General features: G+C 38.5%; 1 non-coding gene and 1 pseudogene across 1 annotated transcript; both read right to left on the bottom strand.

Moving 5' to 3' along the window:
• LOC127650123 (E3 ubiquitin/ISG15 ligase TRIM25-like) overlaps positions 1-17,731 on the bottom strand; it is a 78,573-nt pseudogene extending 60,842 nt beyond the window's left edge.
• trnae-uuc (transfer RNA glutamic acid (anticodon UUC)) lies at positions 10,448-10,519 on the bottom strand. The gene has a single exon. It is a non-coding gene; the product is annotated as a tRNA-Glu (tRNA).
• Positions 17,732-18,047: the final 316 nt, after the last annotated feature.

Below are 18,047 nucleotides of genomic sequence, written 5' to 3'. Positions count from 1 at the left end.
GAGCTTTCTCTGAAGAGTGGAGAGAATGTCATATAACTCACAGACAGTTATATTGTCTCCCTCCAACAGCAGTATAACATCATGGAATATCTTTAGTGCATTATGGAGGAAAGACAGATAGGCCTGTAATTGAAGAGGGAGCCCATCACCGTGTTGATCCTTTTTAAAAAGCTTCCATAGCACCTTTGGGCAGTGTTCCTCTCCTAATGACAGAAAGCAGGCCTTCACTGCAGGCCAGCTGACATTAAGCCTTGAGACCGCAGGCCATATACTTAGCCATCTTGTTGGTACATGCCTCAGTACAGCATGATAGTCTTGATCCACAAATTCAAACAATGATTTCAGTTCTTCAGTGCGCTTTGCAGATGATGAGAAGTGACTGTAAATCTTGTTAGTTGTAGATTCGATGTCTATTTCTAGTTTGTCTCCAGCATATTTTGCACAATTATGCACAACATGAGCCATACAATTAGCCTTGATAATGTCAGCATTATCTGCTTTCAGCTTCTGATATACAGATTTGAACTTTCCATAATTTACACTAGCGTTATCAGCAGTGTAAGCAGAGATCATTTCCAGTCTAAGGCCATTCTCTTTCAGTTTGTTAGTAATCTGGCGGTGAATTGATTCTGACGTCTCTGCACTATCCTCGTAAAAATCAACAACTCTATTCTTTAACCCAAGCTCTGGGGTCCAGTATCTCACTGCCAGGGGGAAAAGCTTGGTGCTGCCGTGGTTAGAAGCATCTGACGCCACTGAAAAAAACGGTGTGTGCGTTCCACCCGCAAGCATAGGTGATGTCAGTTCTTGAATACATTTTTCCACTGAGACCGGAGCGAGGACATCTGTTACAATAGATGTTGCTTTGGTGCGGCCACACGACATTTTCTTCGCTATTTCAGAATGTGGAAAAATTACTGGGGCTAACTTATTGCTGCAGCCAGTAGAGCGATATGAATGTGTGTGATGTACGGCATGATAAATGCTCGTCACTTCTGCTGCCGAAACTTTGTCAGCCTGTGGGTCATTTGGTTTGTTGAAAAACGATTGCACTGATTTGCATGTTTCTTGATGATGTGCTTTTTTCTGTGGTACTCACTTGCACCATGTCAGCTTCACATCGTACTCTCCACCATGTCCCACAGAAAAACTGCTTTTGCATAAAATACAAAAAGCTCTCTCTGCTTCACCATCTACGGGTCTTAACCAAGAGTATCTTGTGGTCCATTCAGCTATTAAAAGTGCATCTTCTCTTTTTACGTGGCCGCAGCACTGGCCATGGCTGCTTAACCGACCGAACAGCGCCCTCCAATTTGAGATTGTTGACAATGTTGAGGAGGCGTTCGTGCACCAGTCAACAGTTTGATTGACACACGACGATAGGCTATCGACTGCCGCATTTATTGCTCTCCTCTGCAGTATTGGACATAAGTTAACAGTACGCCTATGGACGCACCCGTGTATTTAGGCAGGGTCCAATGAAAAAGCGGGACAGATGCTCAATTTGCGTGAGGCGGGACAAAGGGTAAAATTGCTGTACAGTACAACGTAAAGCGGGACAGGTGGTCACCCTATGCCCATCATCAATGTTTATGCTCAACAACCAGATATGATGGGATGGAAAAGAAAACCATCACAAGGGGAACAGAGAGGAAGAGGCAGACCTAAAAGATTTCCTCCAAGAGTGTGCTGGGGATGTGAACAGAGTGGACATAACAGAGATGAATGCCCCATAAATCCATGGCAAGCACCACCTAGGGTTGGAGGGGGGGAGAGGCAGCAGCCCTTTCGAGGTCCATCTCAAGGTCCAGTAAACCCTTGGGGAGGTCCAAATCAAGGCTATTAGGGATGCCCAGAGAATCCTACAGGGTAGAGTCAGCTTCCAATTTTAACAACCAATGCTGATCAAGAACCTATACTAAAGGTTAAAATAGAGGGAAAAACCATACCCATGCTAGTAGACACAGGTGCAGTTTACACATGTGTAAATTCAAATTATGCCTCACATCTCCCCTTGTCTGGAAAATTTGCAAAGACAATAGGATTCTCGGGACAAATGCAATTAATTCCAATGACTGCTCCAGTTTGTCTACAAACTAAAAACAAAACTGCAACCATACCTATCCTGGTATCAAATCAAACTCCTGTTAATTTGTTAGGAAGAGATGCATTGTGTAAATTGGAACTTCAAATCTGGTGTTTTCCAGAGGGAGTGTATATAGATTTACAGGGAATAAAAACTCAAATGATGATTTCTGAACCAAGAGCAAATGTGTACTGGATAGGACATATAGAAAATGACGTGACACAAATAATAAATAAATGGGGAAAATATATTGAAGCACAGATTTCTGAAGCACAGTTGCCAAAATCAGAATTTCACTGTACAATGATATATGATCCTGAAAGAGATGCAGAAGTAGAAAAGAAATGGCAGGAAGGAACTAAAAGACAAAAAATCAAACTTACCTCACAATACATCATAATAGGTAAACAGGGAGCAGCTTTAAGTATAACTGAGAGTGAATTTGTAAAAAATTGGTTCAATGTAGTAGATTCGGCTCCACATGTATCCTTATATGTAGGGGAAAATTGGGAGGCAAAAGATTTGGGGCCAATGATGAAAAAAGCTAAACAGAGCCAATGGGAAACAACAGTAAATCCATTAATTTTCCATTCTGCTGACAAAAAATACATAAAAATTTTGTGTGAGACTTCTTTGATGGGTACTCCTCAGGAAGTTGTCATCAATAAAAAAATACAAATGCAAATGACACCAACAAACAAATTGATAGAGACCATTGATGCTGAACTACTTAAAGAAGTGGAGCGTCAGGTACCAAGTGAATTATGGTCTCAGCATGACACAGATGTAGGACTGGTAAATTCAGCCAGTCCAATAAGGATACAACTTAAACCAGGGGCACGTCTGCCAAGAAAATCGCAGTACCCTTTGCGGCCTGAGGCTGAAACAGGCATAAAAGACACTATAGATGGTCTAGTAAAAGCAGGAGTATTAGTGGAAACAAACAGTTACTGTAATACTCCAATTTTTCCAGTGATCAAAGCAAACAAATCTAAGTGGCGCCTGGTCCATGACTTACGCGCAATAAATGATATAGTAGAGGATTGGCCAGCTGATGTTCCAAACCCTCACACACTGCTGACGAATGTCCCTCCTGATGCCAAATACTTTACTGTGATTGATTTATGTTCTGCCTTTTTCAGTGTTCCAGTGGCAAGTGAAAGTAGGTACTTCTTTGCATTCACATATGCTGATAAACAGTATACCTACACCAAAATGCCACAAGGATTTAAACACTCACCACATATATTCAATCAAGTTCTCAAAGCTGATTTAGAAGACCTAATGATAGACAGTACTCTGCTGCAGTATGTAGATGATTTAATGATCTGCTCCACATCATTGGAACAGTGTCATAGAGATTCTATTAAAGTACTTACTAGGTTAGCTCAAGGAGGACACAAGGCATCCAAAACAAAACTACAGTATTGCCAGCCACAAGTGGAATACTTAGGACGATTAATCTCATATGGCACGAAAGCTATAGCCCCAAATCATTTAGAAGGCATAAGTAAAACACCATTGCCACAAACAGTAGGGCAGATGATGACTTTCCTAGGAATGACAGGCTTCAGTTCTGATTGGATAGAGGGATATGCAGTAAAAACAGCTCCATTAAGAGAAATCATGAAACAAGCAGGATTGCAAAATTTAAATACTCAGTTGAAATGGAATTCAGATGCTATGATATCGTTTGAATCTATAAAGAAAGAATTACAACAGGCACCTGCCCTCTGTAATCCTGACTATACTATACCATTTCACCTGTATGTGGAAAACAGAACTGATGGCTATGCATCAGCTGTATTGATGCAAGAGACATGTAGTGGCAGGAAAAAACAACCCATAGCTTACTATAGCACCAAATTGGACAATGTAGCACAAGGTTACCCACCATGTTACCAACAAGGCCTTGCAGCAGTATATTACGCATATGAAAAAGCATATACATTAACCATGGGATACCCAGTAACCATTCATACACATCACAAAATTGTGGAGCTAATAGAACAAGGAAAATTTGTTCTGACTCAAGCCCGCATTCTAGCATATTCATCACTATTTACATATCCAGATGTTACAATAAAGCGATGCAATACAGTCAATCCAGCTGAATTGATTCCATTGGCTTATGAAGGTGAGCCACATGACTGTGTGGCTAATTCATTGGCATTTACTAGACTGCGACCAGATCTTGAATCTACACCAATCTATGATGCAGAAGTCACTTACTTTGTGGATGGTTCTAGTTTTAGAGACTATATGGGAACTCATACAGGATATTCAGTAATAAAGAAAAACATGGATGAATTTGTACCTGTAATCTCCCAGCATTGTGTACAACCTTGCTCTGCTCAGTTAGCAGAATTGAAAGCTCTCACAACTGCATGTCAATTAGCAAAGGGACAAACAGCAAATATTTTCACTGATTCAGCTTATGCTCATTGTGTATGTCATCTGTTTGGAGCAGTATGGAAACAGAGAGGTTTCAAAAAGAGTGATGGAACTCCCATCCAACATACTGAACAAATAGGTCAATTCATTTCTGCTATGATGCTACCAAAACGATTGGCTGTTATCAAATGTCAAGCTCATAAAAAAGGAAATGACTTTGTCATTAAAGGTAACAACATAGCGGATTTTGAAGCTAAGAAAGCATCAGGTTGTCAAGTAGCAATATTAGCTCCAGTAGTTTTGATAGAACCACAACTTCAATTAGATGATGTTATTCGAATTCAACAACAAGCAGATCCATATGAACAATCCATGTGGAACCAAAGAGGAGCTAAGAAAGACACAAAACATATTTGGCGCTCACATGAAGGACAGATCGTCGCACCAACCACACTTTTAAATGTCCTTATTCCAGATTCGCATGGTTTTGACCATTGCGCCAGGGAGAAGTGATAAGGAAAATTAAACAGCAAGGATATTGGTCTCCATACTTACATGCAATGGTAGACGAATTTCTGTCCACATGTGAAGTCTGTGCCAAAAACAATGTTAGGAAAGGAACAGCAACACCAATAGGCCACATACCAGTACCAGAAGGACCATTCAAGCACCTGGTGATGGATTATGTGGACATGATAAAGCGAGTACAAGGAAAAAGGTATATGCTTGTGGTAATAGACAGATTTAGCAGATGGGTAGAAGCAATACCATCAGCAGATGAGGGAGCAGGAACAGTAATAAAATTTCTAACAAGAGAAGTAATTCCTAGATTTGGAATACCGTCAGAAATAAGCTCAGATAATGGATCAGCATTCATTCAAAAAACTGTAAAACAAGTATTGCAACAATTGAGAATAAAACAGAGGCTAGGGTGTGTTTATCACCCACAATCTCAGGGGCTGGTTGAAAGGGTAAATGGTACCCTCAAGGCCAAACTTAACAAAATATGTGAAAGTACTAAACTTAACTGGATTGATGCTTTACCTCTTGCGTTAATGAGCTATCGCATGCAAACTAACAGAAGCACGCATTTAACACCGCACGAAATGCTTACGGGTCGACCCATGCCTGTGCCATATTGTAGAGGTCCCTACAAAGGACCCCCTCTGGAGCAATTGCAAATGGAACTCAGATCTTATATGAAGAAACTAACTGCAATACATAAAGTTATCTATTTACAGGAAAAGAGAAAAGAGCCTGAAGAAGAGACAGAGATATCTTGTCCAGTTGTTCCAGGTGACCAAGTCTACTTGAGAGTATTCAGAAGAAAGTGGAATGAGCCCAGGAGAGAGGGACCTTACAAAGTGGTGACAGCTACTCCAGCAGCAGTCCAAGTGGAAGGAAGTACCACCTGGTATCATCTAAACCACTGTACAAGGGTACCCAGAGTAAGTAAGGAAGGAGAAGAAGAGAAACTTGAACCAGACGATAAGAAAGAAAGTGTGGTGAGACCAGAGACGCAGAATGAAGAAGTACAGAATGTCAAAAGCTCCGAAAGAGATGCACAGGGAGTGGAGCCAAGCAGAGAATATCAAGACGGTGGTAGGAATGAGTCCAATAGCATGTGTGATGATCATCACATACCTATTGCATCTGGCAATGCAAGCTCAAGCTATAGCCAACACCACTACTCAGGAAGTCAACCAGACTTCCCTACAATTGATTTTTCAGCCCTCAGTCAGACCCAATAGCAACTCAATAATAACTCAAACAGATCAAGAATCAAATAAAAAACAAAAGATATCAAAGCAACGTAGAAACATTGAAAATAATCTCAATAGTAATGGAAAAATTAGGAAATTAGATAGGTTATGGGAAACAGCACGAAATAACGAATGGTATGAATGGGCAACTTTTACAGCAAAACAGATAGGTATGGAAAATTGCCTACTGTGCTCCAAATCACCTCTAAATAAGGTAACGGTAATTCCAAATCAACATGACTATCAAAAATGCGCCAACTTTATTAAAAACTTTTGTCATTTAAAAAAACATCTTAGACCATACTGCCCGGCTGAATGTTTGGCGTTTTTGGGAAATTCCATTCTTAAGGACCAATTCAATAAACCACATTGGGGAGATTGGTGTAGATATGGGGATATAAAAGAGAACATTAAAATAAAAAAAGGAAAGGTAGAAATCCCAAAATGGTATGACATAGATTATAGCCAAGAGTATGAGTGTTATAGTAAACCTGAAGGAATTCATGATTTGGGAGAATTTACGGGAAGATGTGCTACTACTTGGAACTTAGACAAAACAAATGCTTGGCAATCAGATGTACCTGTAAGAGCCCCAGTACTTCAAGCACAAGGATTGAGAAAGGGAATAAAAATATATCAAGAAGAGTGTGAAAATCAAACCATAGCATTACCGTCAATAGAGTTATATGAAGATCAAACAATGGTGGTGGCAGATTTTTTTGGGGTCTGTGGAAAAGAACAACTTATGGACTCCTTACCACTAGGATGGAAAGGGATATGTGTTAGAGTACAATTGATTCAGGAAATTACAATGGCACAGTGGGAAGCAGGACAATTCATAAAGGAAGATAGGAATAGAACGAAAAGAGCATATACAACAGACCCTAATGTGTTTTTAGACTCAATCGGTCAACCTAGAGGTATACCTTATGAATTTAAGGCTAGAGATGAAGTCAAAGCAGGGCTAGAATCAATATTCATTTGGATTACACAAAATAAAAACACCGAATGGATCAATTATATTTACTATAATCAACAGAGATTTATTAATTACACTGATGATGCTTTATCTGCTTTAGGAGAACAAGTACATGAAACAAGTAGAATGACATGGCAAAACAGACAGGCTCTTAATTGGTTACTGGCAAAACAAGGGTGTGTGTGTGTTATGTTTGGAGATCAATGTTGTACTTTTATACCAAATAATACCGCTCCGGGAGGAACATTTAGTGAAGTCATGATTAAATTAAAAACCTTAAGAACAGAAGTTAAATCAAATGCTGGAAGAGATAATCAAATGTGGGATTGGTTTTATTTACAGTTAGGAGCATGGGGAGCATGGTTTGTTAAATTGGGAATGTTTTTGTGAATTGCAATAGTGATAGGAGTGTTAGTATTCTGTTGTATGCTTCCTTTATTAAGGTCACTAGTCATCAAAGCCACTGTTAAACAAATGGAAATGCTAAGATATCAAGATAATGGGAAAGTGAATTTGGAGGGTAACCAAAGTATATATTACCAGGATTGGCTTCATAAACTAAATGAGGATTCACAAACATTGGATGAGGATTCAAGTATCTCAAATGAGGATGAAGAAGATGAATAAAGATGAACCACACCCTGGGTGTAAGTGCTAGCCTAACCTCTCCCCAAAGGGTGACCCTCTACGATGCGCAAAGTATCTGGGTTGAAGATGTCTACACTCAAGCAAGAACTCTTGACATTATAATGATTATTAGTTTTATATTTGATATAGTCTACATAACTGTGATATCCACATGCAAGGCTGAACCAATTGCACGCTCATGCTTAAAACAATTTTGTACGTTTTATTTCTTGGATGAATATGGGGACAGAATCTTTTACTCTATTCTTAATCAAAGTTGAGTAGAGATGTTTGGTTCTGTGATCTCCAACAGAGTGCGGTGGCATAATCTGGTCATTGGTAGCGAAGCTGTGTGACTTAATTTAGTCATTAGATAGCATAACTAAGGCGACTGAATTGTGAAACTGCACTCTGAGGAAACAAAGTGGAAATGTGACTTCTAAGTCACAGAGGGGGTATATGTAGAATATTTTTATCAAGTTAAATATATATTAATGAAGTGAAATCATACGTAAATATAGCCATGTATATCTACTTTAAATATATAAATTGTTTCTGTTGGTCATATGTGTTTTTTCTGTATATGAGTGGCTCAGCAAAAAGTCTGGGAATGGAATGTCGGAGGTACATGGACGCTCACACATAAATGGCTTGCAGATGTTTCCTATTTACTTCTGCTGAAGCTAAAGAAGATGTGGCCCCCTCTTAGTAAAGTGTTTTTACATTGTGTGAAAATTGCTCACTCTTAGTAAAGTGTTCTTACATTGTGTGAAAATTGCTCACAGGATGTAACTGAAGCCTTCTGGTTTAAAGATAAAGAAGATCGGTTGGGGCCCCAAAGATCTTTTTCTGCTTTTTCAGCTCAAAACATAATAGAAACAGGATATGGATTATTTTAGCCACACCTTGTGAGACCTATGTAAGCTGGTGCAAACTCAAGACATGTTAGTTGTTCTGCAGGCAACTCGACTTTGTGGTCTGATAATAAAGTCTATTCTTCTGAAATCAAAAGCTAAGAATTTGAGAGTGATTCTTGACGGAACGAGAAAAACCACAACAGTAGCGGCCTTAAGTGGTCATCCAGCTTAAAGGGAATAGGACGGTCGTCAGCTCGGTTGTCACAGTAACTGTCTCGAGTTGATGGCTGTATTTCTCAGGCACAGAGGACTGTATTTCATCCCGACCCAAATTGTGGAACCTTTTCATGCTTGGCCCTTGTTGGGTACCAACTGAGGTACACAGGGGTTTCTCCTGGGGTTATCAAGAACATTTTAAGTGCTAGGGCTCCCTCCACTTGGAACAAATCTGGGTAGATTTTACAGGGCAGAAGAGGACCTCTTCGCCTCTATGAACAGCGCAATGTCTCCTCTACTTCTCCCCGAGTCACCCAGGGAGAAGTAGATTAAGCTGTGACATGCTCATTTATGATGCTGTAGATAGATGGAAAGACTGTCCAGCAGTTGGCAAAATTTGACTGTGCCATGGGGGATATTGTATAGAATAATGGTACTGATGTGTATACAGTTATGCATTGAGTAAACAAATTCTTGGATGTATATTTAGTTAAAAACTCTTTTAGAACTGAATAAAACGACATTGGTAGATTTGATAGTTAAATCTATGCTTGAATAATTGCCTTAACAGTTTAAAAACAATTCCTAAGAGAGGTGACATTTTTAAAGCCAGGAATATATATATATATATATATATATATATATATATATATATATATATATATATATATATATATATATATATAAATATATAAAAACTGCATGTAATGGTTTAAGCTATGAACAGGTGACAGCTTCTGTTTAAATAATTACTTTAAAAGACACACATGTTTCCTCTGCAAAGTATTTGACAGAAATAATTTTCCCATGGGAAAACTGACACCCTCCGGATCGACACCTTAAAGCCTGTATCGTATTGTGACAAGCTCTCACGATCACACCACCGGGGGGAGTGCTAAATATCCTGTCTCCCGTATCTAACAGTGATCAGACGCCGTCTTCTGTTTAAATAATTACTTTAAAAAACACACAAGAAAATACACGATTCCCACCGGGTCATCAAATTACGTGTCGTGACACAATCCAAAAAAATTACTTAACAGTTTAAACACATTTTCTGTTTAAATGATTACTTTAAAAAACACACGTATTTCCTAAGAGAAATGCTGTTGTGAAATAATCTTAACAGTGTGGTTTACACTCCACCCACCGGAGGGGGGTCTTGTCATCATTTTAAGCCCAATATCATTTTGGACAAGCTTGTGAAAGGACTGAACAGAAACTATGTAACATTCTTTGTGTTAAAGGTATATTTTATAATGCATACTATTTCATTTAAAATTTAAGACATTTTGTTAGCGGTACAGCTAAAATGAAATAATTTAGTAAAAATAATCCTGTTTGTTAAACTAATGCCAAAGATTAAGTTGGATAAACCATTTTTCAGCATTTTAAAGTGACTTTGTTGTGTTTGACAATTAAGATTCAACTTTATTGTCATTGTGCAGAGTACACTTACAGATTGAATGAAATGCAGTTGTTTTCACATATCCCAACTAAGCTCAGAGGGCAGCCATGAAACTGCCTCCCATACCAGGAGTCAAACCCAGGCCACCTGGGTGAAAACCAGGAATCCTAACCGCTAGACCATATGGGAATCTGATAAATATTTTTAGTAGACGAATGGATATTTATTAACTCGATATGCAGTACAAAACATTAATTGAGTAAACGATTTCTTGGATGTGTGTTTAGTTAAAACTATTTTAGAACTGAATAAAGCAACATTGGTATGTTCAGGGGTGCCGCCAGGAATTTTGGGCCCCATGACAAAAAATCTAATTGGGCCCCTTCTGAGCAGCTGTTGTCACCACATCTCTAGGGCCTAACTTTGCCATCAAAAGCTTTACATAACTCTAATCAAAGGCTTGCAACTGTCTTGTTTCTTGTAGTTCAATACTAGTACTAGCACAATATTTACTGCTGGTGATTTGTAAATGCAAGTCTGCATACAGTATGCAGTTCACTCTTTGATGCAAGATTAAAAGCCACCATAAAAAAGGCAATCCTAGCTTATTTCACTACAGAGACTGAGTGCAACGCGTCATAATCTGAAGACCACGCCCACCGGGAGGGAAGACAATCCAACCGTCTCCGTTGACTTTGCATTGCGAGAGGCTGCCTCCTTGTCATTTATGACATATAACAAAAGACAGAAAATGCCTAACTAAACCCAGAAATACATTTTTATAAGCTTCAGACCCGTAAAAGCCAGCCTTTAAGGAGACAAAATTAGATACAGGCAATAAGACGTGAAGCATCAGAAGGAAGAATGGGTAAATTGAATATATCTCCTCCTCACAGGTTCACATAAGGTGGTGAAATAAGCAAACAACATGGTTAAAATTATGAATGTTTTTTTTTCTTTTTTCTTTTTACAATATCATGTCGCGTTCAAGTGGGCGTAGTTCTCAGAGTAGTTCGGGTAGTAGTCTCCTTTTATGTCCTGAAACAAACCGTTTTTTGGTGTCGACAGCTTATAAAAAATTATTTCTGGGTTATTTAGCTTGTTTGCTGTATACCTTGTCACACAGCAGCATTTAGACATTGTTTTGTTTTTTTGTTATAAGTCATAAATGACAAGGAGGCAGTCTCTCGCAATGCAAAGTCAATGGAGACGGTTGGATTGTTCCGTGGCCTAAATACGCTCTGTCTCTATGGACAACAGGTTAATACCACTCACAGGCTAAAGGCTACCCACCTTTCTTGGTGAAAAACTGGGTTACAGATTGACACCCTTTCCTTTGTCTTTTCTCTCTTTCTTTTTTTGAAAACCAGATTTTCTTATAACTATTCAACATTGTAATCTGTGTTTCTGGCGCATCGACTAACTGTCTGCAACTAAACACCGTCATAACTCACTGATGAGCACGCTAAGGCAGGACCAAACCATTTCATGCAGATACAGGGGGGGTGGTCGGTCAATATGGATGTTTACTTTTTGGTCAATGGGGATATTTAACTTTTATTGCCAAAATAAGTAAAATCAAAGACATAATTAATTTTATTATTATTTGAAATATACTCAATGATGATGGTTTATATAGTGTATAATATAATCAAAAAAATAATAGTTAATTAAATTAGTTTTTACCTATTTGTTGGGGCCCCCTGTCATTCAGGGGCCCTTGGAATGGTCCTAACTTTTCCCCCCTATATGGCACCCCTGGGTATGTTTGATAGTTTAATCTACACTTAAATAATTTGAAAGGACTGTCAATATACCACCCTATTTTATTTGTTGTGAAATATTCAGAGATCAAAGATTTAAATTAACACTTCGAGATCTTAACATAATCCCCAAATCAGAACAGCTGACCAAACAATTCATATCACATCCTGTACAACTGCCTGGGGTGGGGAGGGGAGGGAGACAGGAAGCAAAGGTCAAAGGTACACCAATTATCTCATCAATCATAATCCATCAATCATATTTGTCACAAGGTATATAATATTTACTACTATTGGGAACCAAAACTGTTTGGTTACCAGCATGCTTCAAAATATAATATTTTGTGTTCAGCAGAAGAAAGTCAGTCATACAGGGTTGGACGTTTAAAATGTTGGTTCATGTGTGTTCTTGTTGTTGATGGCTGTGGCACTTATATTGTGATTATACACAAATTGTTCTTGTGTTATAAAAAAGATGTATCAAGGGATGACACAGAGACCTCTTGTTCTGAGAAAGACAGTGAGCCAGAGCTGCCAGGAGATGTTCAACACTTATAAACACTTGTAAATTCTTTCCTCTCTGTAAGTACTGTGTGAGTGTGTGTGTGTGTGTGTGTGTGTGTGTGTGTGTGTGTGTGTGTGTGTGTGTGTGTGTGTGTGTGTGTTATTACTATCAATACCAGAAAAACAGCTTCATACATACCACATTTTTTTTTTACATTTATATATTTAAGTGATCGATAGGTTTAGAGGATAGAAAATACAGTATAAAAATCCTTATGGAAATTCCCCATAAAACATGGAAAACCAACATTGTGTGTGTGTGCGTGTGCGCGCGCGTGTGTGTGTGCACGCACGTGTGTGTGTGTGTGTGGACCCCCGAAAGTAGCAGTGGCCACCCCCTGGCCACCCCAAACATAAAACTCTAAATTAAATATAAAACATAATAAAATAAGTAAAAGCATTTAAATTCAACATCATGTATTAATCCAATCCAACAATCCACTTCCAACCTATTCAATGATCTATTCAAAAGCTACAGAATAAAAATATGTCTTTAAATAAAGATTTAAAAATAACTAGTGATGAAGCTGATCTCACATGGAAAGGGAGACTATTCCATAGATTAGGACCTATCACAGAAAAGGCACGGTCACCCTTAGATCTATAGCAGCAACAAGGAACCCTCAATACAAATTTATCAGAAGACCTGAGTGCTCTGGTGGGGGAGTAAGGGAGGAGAAGGTCACTGATATATTGGGACGTGAGACCAGATAGTGCCTTGTAGACAAATTTTTATATTTTTAAATCGACCCTGAATTTCACAGGAAGCCAGTGTAGAGATGCTAAAACTGGAGAAATGTGATCCCTCTTTCTTGATCCTGTTAAAAGCTTATCTGCCACGTTTTGAACAAGCTGAAGGCAGAATAACACAGTTTGGGCAGACCAATGTACAAAGCGTTACAGTAGTCTAACCTTGATGTGACAAGTGAGTAGATCACAATTTCCAAGTCTTTATAGAATTTTTATTTTTTATTTTAACGATTGATCTCAGGTGGAAAAAGCTACCCTTGACAACAGGACTGATCTGCTAGTTGAAAAGTAACGATGAGTCTAAAATCATACCAAGACTCCTTACATGATCTTGTACATTTGACGACAAAGGACCTAACTTGGCAACCAGGCCAGGTAAGTAGGACATAGAGGAACCTAAAATCAGACCTTCGGTTTTGCTTTCATTTAATTGCAAGTAATGATTTGCCAGCCAAAGTTTAATATCTTTGAAGCAATTTAGGGCATTTTCAGATGAACAGTTCTTGTCTACACTCACTGGGAAATAAAATTGGGAATCATCAGCATAACAGTGATAAGGTATGCTGTACTTATTAAAATAGATCTCAGAGGAAGCATATACAGTGAAAATTACAAGGGTTCTAAGATTGACCCTTGAGGAACACCATACTGTAATTGAGGTGAAGCAGAAGAAAAATCTCAGAAAATATCCTTTCTTTTAGATCGGAAGAAAACCACTTGGGGGTTATCCCATGGATGCCAACCATACACTCAAGATGGTTGAGAAGAATATTATGGTCGATAGTGTCTGCACTGAGATCTAATAAAACTAATACAACAGTTGAACCTGAATCCATGGAGAGCAAAATATCATTAGTGACCTTCAACACTGCTGATTCAGTGCTGTGCAAGTGTCTGAAACCAGACTGAATTTGAAATAAAAGTTAAATGTTTTTAGATAAGAGTAGAGCTGCGAATAAACAACTCTCTCCAAAATCTTGAAAATAAAAGGGAGTTTGGAGATCGTCTTGAATTGTTGTGTATTGCCGGATCTAAAAAAGTTTTTTTTTTTTTTAAACAAAGGATGTAGAATTGCATGTTTAAAACTACTTGGAACAACTCCACTTGCTAATGAGCTGTTAATTATAGCTGTCACACTGGATCTAATTGTCATGAAAACATCTTTATGAAGGCATGCAGAAAGAATATCCAGCTTGTAACTGAAACTTCATCTTAGAGACTACATCTGCTAACTGTGCTGATGTAACTGGTTCAAAGTGAGCCAGGGAGCTGGACGAGGAAGGAATTATTGTTTGATCAAATTGTGAAGGTACAATCACACCTTTAATCTGCTCAATTTTGTGAGTAAAGAAGTTTAAAAATGTTTCACAGTTCTCTAGGGTGGCATCCAGAGGATATTTTTTAGTTGGGTTTAAAACAGAATCAATTGTTTTGAACAACACTTTTGGTCGATTTGCGTTATCAGAGATTAATGTAGAGGAAAAACTTGGCTTTAGCTTTCGTTACAGCTCTCTGATAGTTTGTTAAACACCTCTTTAAAATATCATAAGAAGCTTGTCTCTTTTCCACTTAGACCTCTAAGTTGGACACAGAAAGACCATAAGTTAACACAATATCTAATGTATGACGCATATTGTGAGTGGGACCTGTGACATGTCGTACACAATTTAAAGACTCAATGATAACAGTAAACCTTAGAATCATTACATAAATCAATACACAGCACGTTTCTTTGGATTAGCATCTGCTAAATAGAATAATATTACTATTTAATCAGTGGATGATTGCTGCTGACATATAATGATATAATTCACCTTGTGAGTTTTTCCAGAGAAGCATTAGGGTACTACTACTTTTGAAAGAAAAAGAAGAGTAGGCTAAACCAACTTTGATTGTCTTATTAAGAGTAAATGAAATTTACTTTTATCCAAACCTGCCAATGGTGCATGAATTGAGAAAACCTACCAGCTATGAAACAGTATTCAACCTTTTTTATTGGGATTTTTGCAATATTTTATGTCAGAAACGATAGAAAAGGTATGGGGTCAGGAAATACCCCAAGCCTCATTCCAACTCCAGTTTACCACACACGCTCCACCATGCAACAGCTAGGCTGTATTTAGAAGCCTTTTAAAAAAGAAGAAAAAAGAATCAGAAAAACTTTAGACATCCTAAAATAAAGTGAGAGGGAAATTCATTAGAAAAGCAATGGCAAATCTGACTGATACAAACTTTCTAAACTCCAAGGAGGACAAATGGCTGAGAAACAGACCAAGAAAAAAAGGTCAGATGTATATAAACTAAAAAATAAGTATTATGGTAAGTCGAGGGCTAGGAGCTGCATCAAAATCAGCAAGGCTTGAAGACAGATGCAGAAGTTGCTCTTTTTCTTCTCGATAGGTGGGTAACAAAGTTTGCTATGTTTCACAGAACCCATATATGCTGTTGTTGTGAGGTTAGCTTTAGTAGCAGGAGAGTTGTGATTGTCTGGAGCTGGTGTGCATAAAACCGTTTCACATGCATGAATTTGGGGGGCGGAACTTCCAAAGGAGCACTGAAGGGAGGAGTGTGTTTGTTTTGGCAGTTGAGATCAAATATCAACAGTGTTTCTCAGCAATCGATGAGTGCCCCTTTAAGAATGCATTGTAATTAAGAGAGGTTTATATGTGGATATTTTATTGTTTTGGTGAAGTAATAGCTCACGCTTAAATGAAAGGTCTTCATTTTTGTGTGAACTACTCATAAAACATACCCGTTCTGTTCATACCTCTTTCTCTATTGAAGGGTGAGGGTCGAAATCCTTGTCTCTTCAGATATATCAATACATATATATATCCTTTTATATCAATATCTATCTATATTCTGTTGCTTAACTTCTTTAATAAAATGATGAATTAACTATATGCATGATCACATGATCAATTTTATTTTTCTTATGCATAACTGAAATATACGCTGAATCATATGTGTGTTAAGAGTTAATTTTTGATTTCATGCACATTCCTTGAAGCCTCTCTCTCTGTTCTGCACAGAGGCTGACTTGAAGGTCGTCTTGGGAATAAGCTTGAGATGAGACACCAGGGAGAATGTTAAACATATGTTCCAGATGTATTCTGTGGTTGATTTTTACCTGTCCATGACTAATTATATGATTTAAAATCCTATGTGATAGCACTTGAATAAGTAGAAGTGTAAATTTTCTCTTATTATTTCTTATCTCTCCTTTGTCTGAGGGGTGAATATTTCTTATCTCACTGTTTTGGTTAAAATGACCTGATAAATGTGTGCTCTGGTTCCCTTGTGCGCAGAGAAACACTGTCGTTCGTCAGTGTTTCGTGTGTGCGTATTGACCTTCTACCCAGGATTTGAACCCAGGGAGACACAGCAGGCAGACTCGAAGACGCCCGAGACCATCTGCGAGGTCACTTCAGATGTAAATCTCGGGCCAGGACGACAATTGCGCTGATTAATGTTGATGTGCTATAGCTATCTATATGTTGTGACTTTATGCTCTGTTAGCCAATCAGGAGTGAAATAGTAGAATGTACTCCTTGCAAATGGTATAATTGATGTAAGGTTTTGTGTAATGTATGATTTGGCTTTCGATCTCCTCGTGAGACTTTGCCTCTGGCTCTACCAATTTCACTGCAAAATATTTTACAGTAAATTTTGGATTCTTTGATTGAACTTCTTGACTCCTGGTTTTTCTTTCTCCTTATCTGATCCGGGTCATAACTGTTATACCCCTAACACTATCCTCTCTGCTGCTGTGGAAACAGTGTCATGGTTTTTATGTTTGTTAATTGTACACAGCATACAAATGAAGTTCTGGTCAGTACGACAGAAAACCTCCAGAAGCTTCTCATGATAATCAGATAATCTCCTGAAGTCGTCCTGTGGCATCAGTCACTTTGTGTGGTTTATCTGAGCGAAATTCCTCATGACGCTCAAAATGATTTTGACAGTAAGATTCCAGACACACCAGACAAGACTTGACGGCTTTGTGTTTTCGTCCAGTACAGACATCACACTCCACATCTCCAGGACCAGCGTAACAGTGAGCAGCAGCAGCTTGGAATTTAGTCTTCTTTAGTTTCTCCACCACTTCAGCCAGCATGGTGTTTTTATTTAAAGCAGGTCTAGGAGTGAAGGTCTGGCTGCACTGAGGGCAGCTGTAGACGTCCTTCAGATCATCCTGATTCCAGCAATTTGTAATACAGTTCGTACAGTAACTGTGTCCACAGGGAATGGTTACTGGATCCTTCAGAAGATCTAGACATATTGGACAGATGAACTGGTCCTCTGAAAAGCTGGCTTCTGCCATTTCACTGTTAGCATACACACCAATAGAGAAAAAACCTACAACCGCTCAAGAACAGCTTAAGTTTCCTGGTTCTGTGTTTGAGAAATGTGTGCAAAACCGGCTTCTCTGTACATTTTCAAATATTAAAAAGTCCACTAGAGGTCAGTGTCATACAGAAATTATTGAAGAGTGTGAGAACACAAAGTTGCTAGGAGCCAGGGGGAAAGTGCAGTGATTTATATTTATTTACCACAATTGTACCTTACTACAGTGCTGAAAACTGTTCACTGATTTCCGGTTCCTGCATTCCCACAGTGCTGTTTGGCATGATATGTCA

Source organism: Xyrauchen texanus, chromosome 10 (genome assembly GCF_025860055.1).
Source record: "Xyrauchen texanus isolate HMW12.3.18 chromosome 10, RBS_HiC_50CHRs, whole genome shotgun sequence".
NCBI classification, from domain to species: domain Eukaryota; kingdom Metazoa; phylum Chordata; class Actinopteri; order Cypriniformes; family Catostomidae; genus Xyrauchen; species Xyrauchen texanus.
Note: the sequence above shows the minus strand (reverse complement) of the source record. Positions and strands in the feature narration are given on the sequence as shown.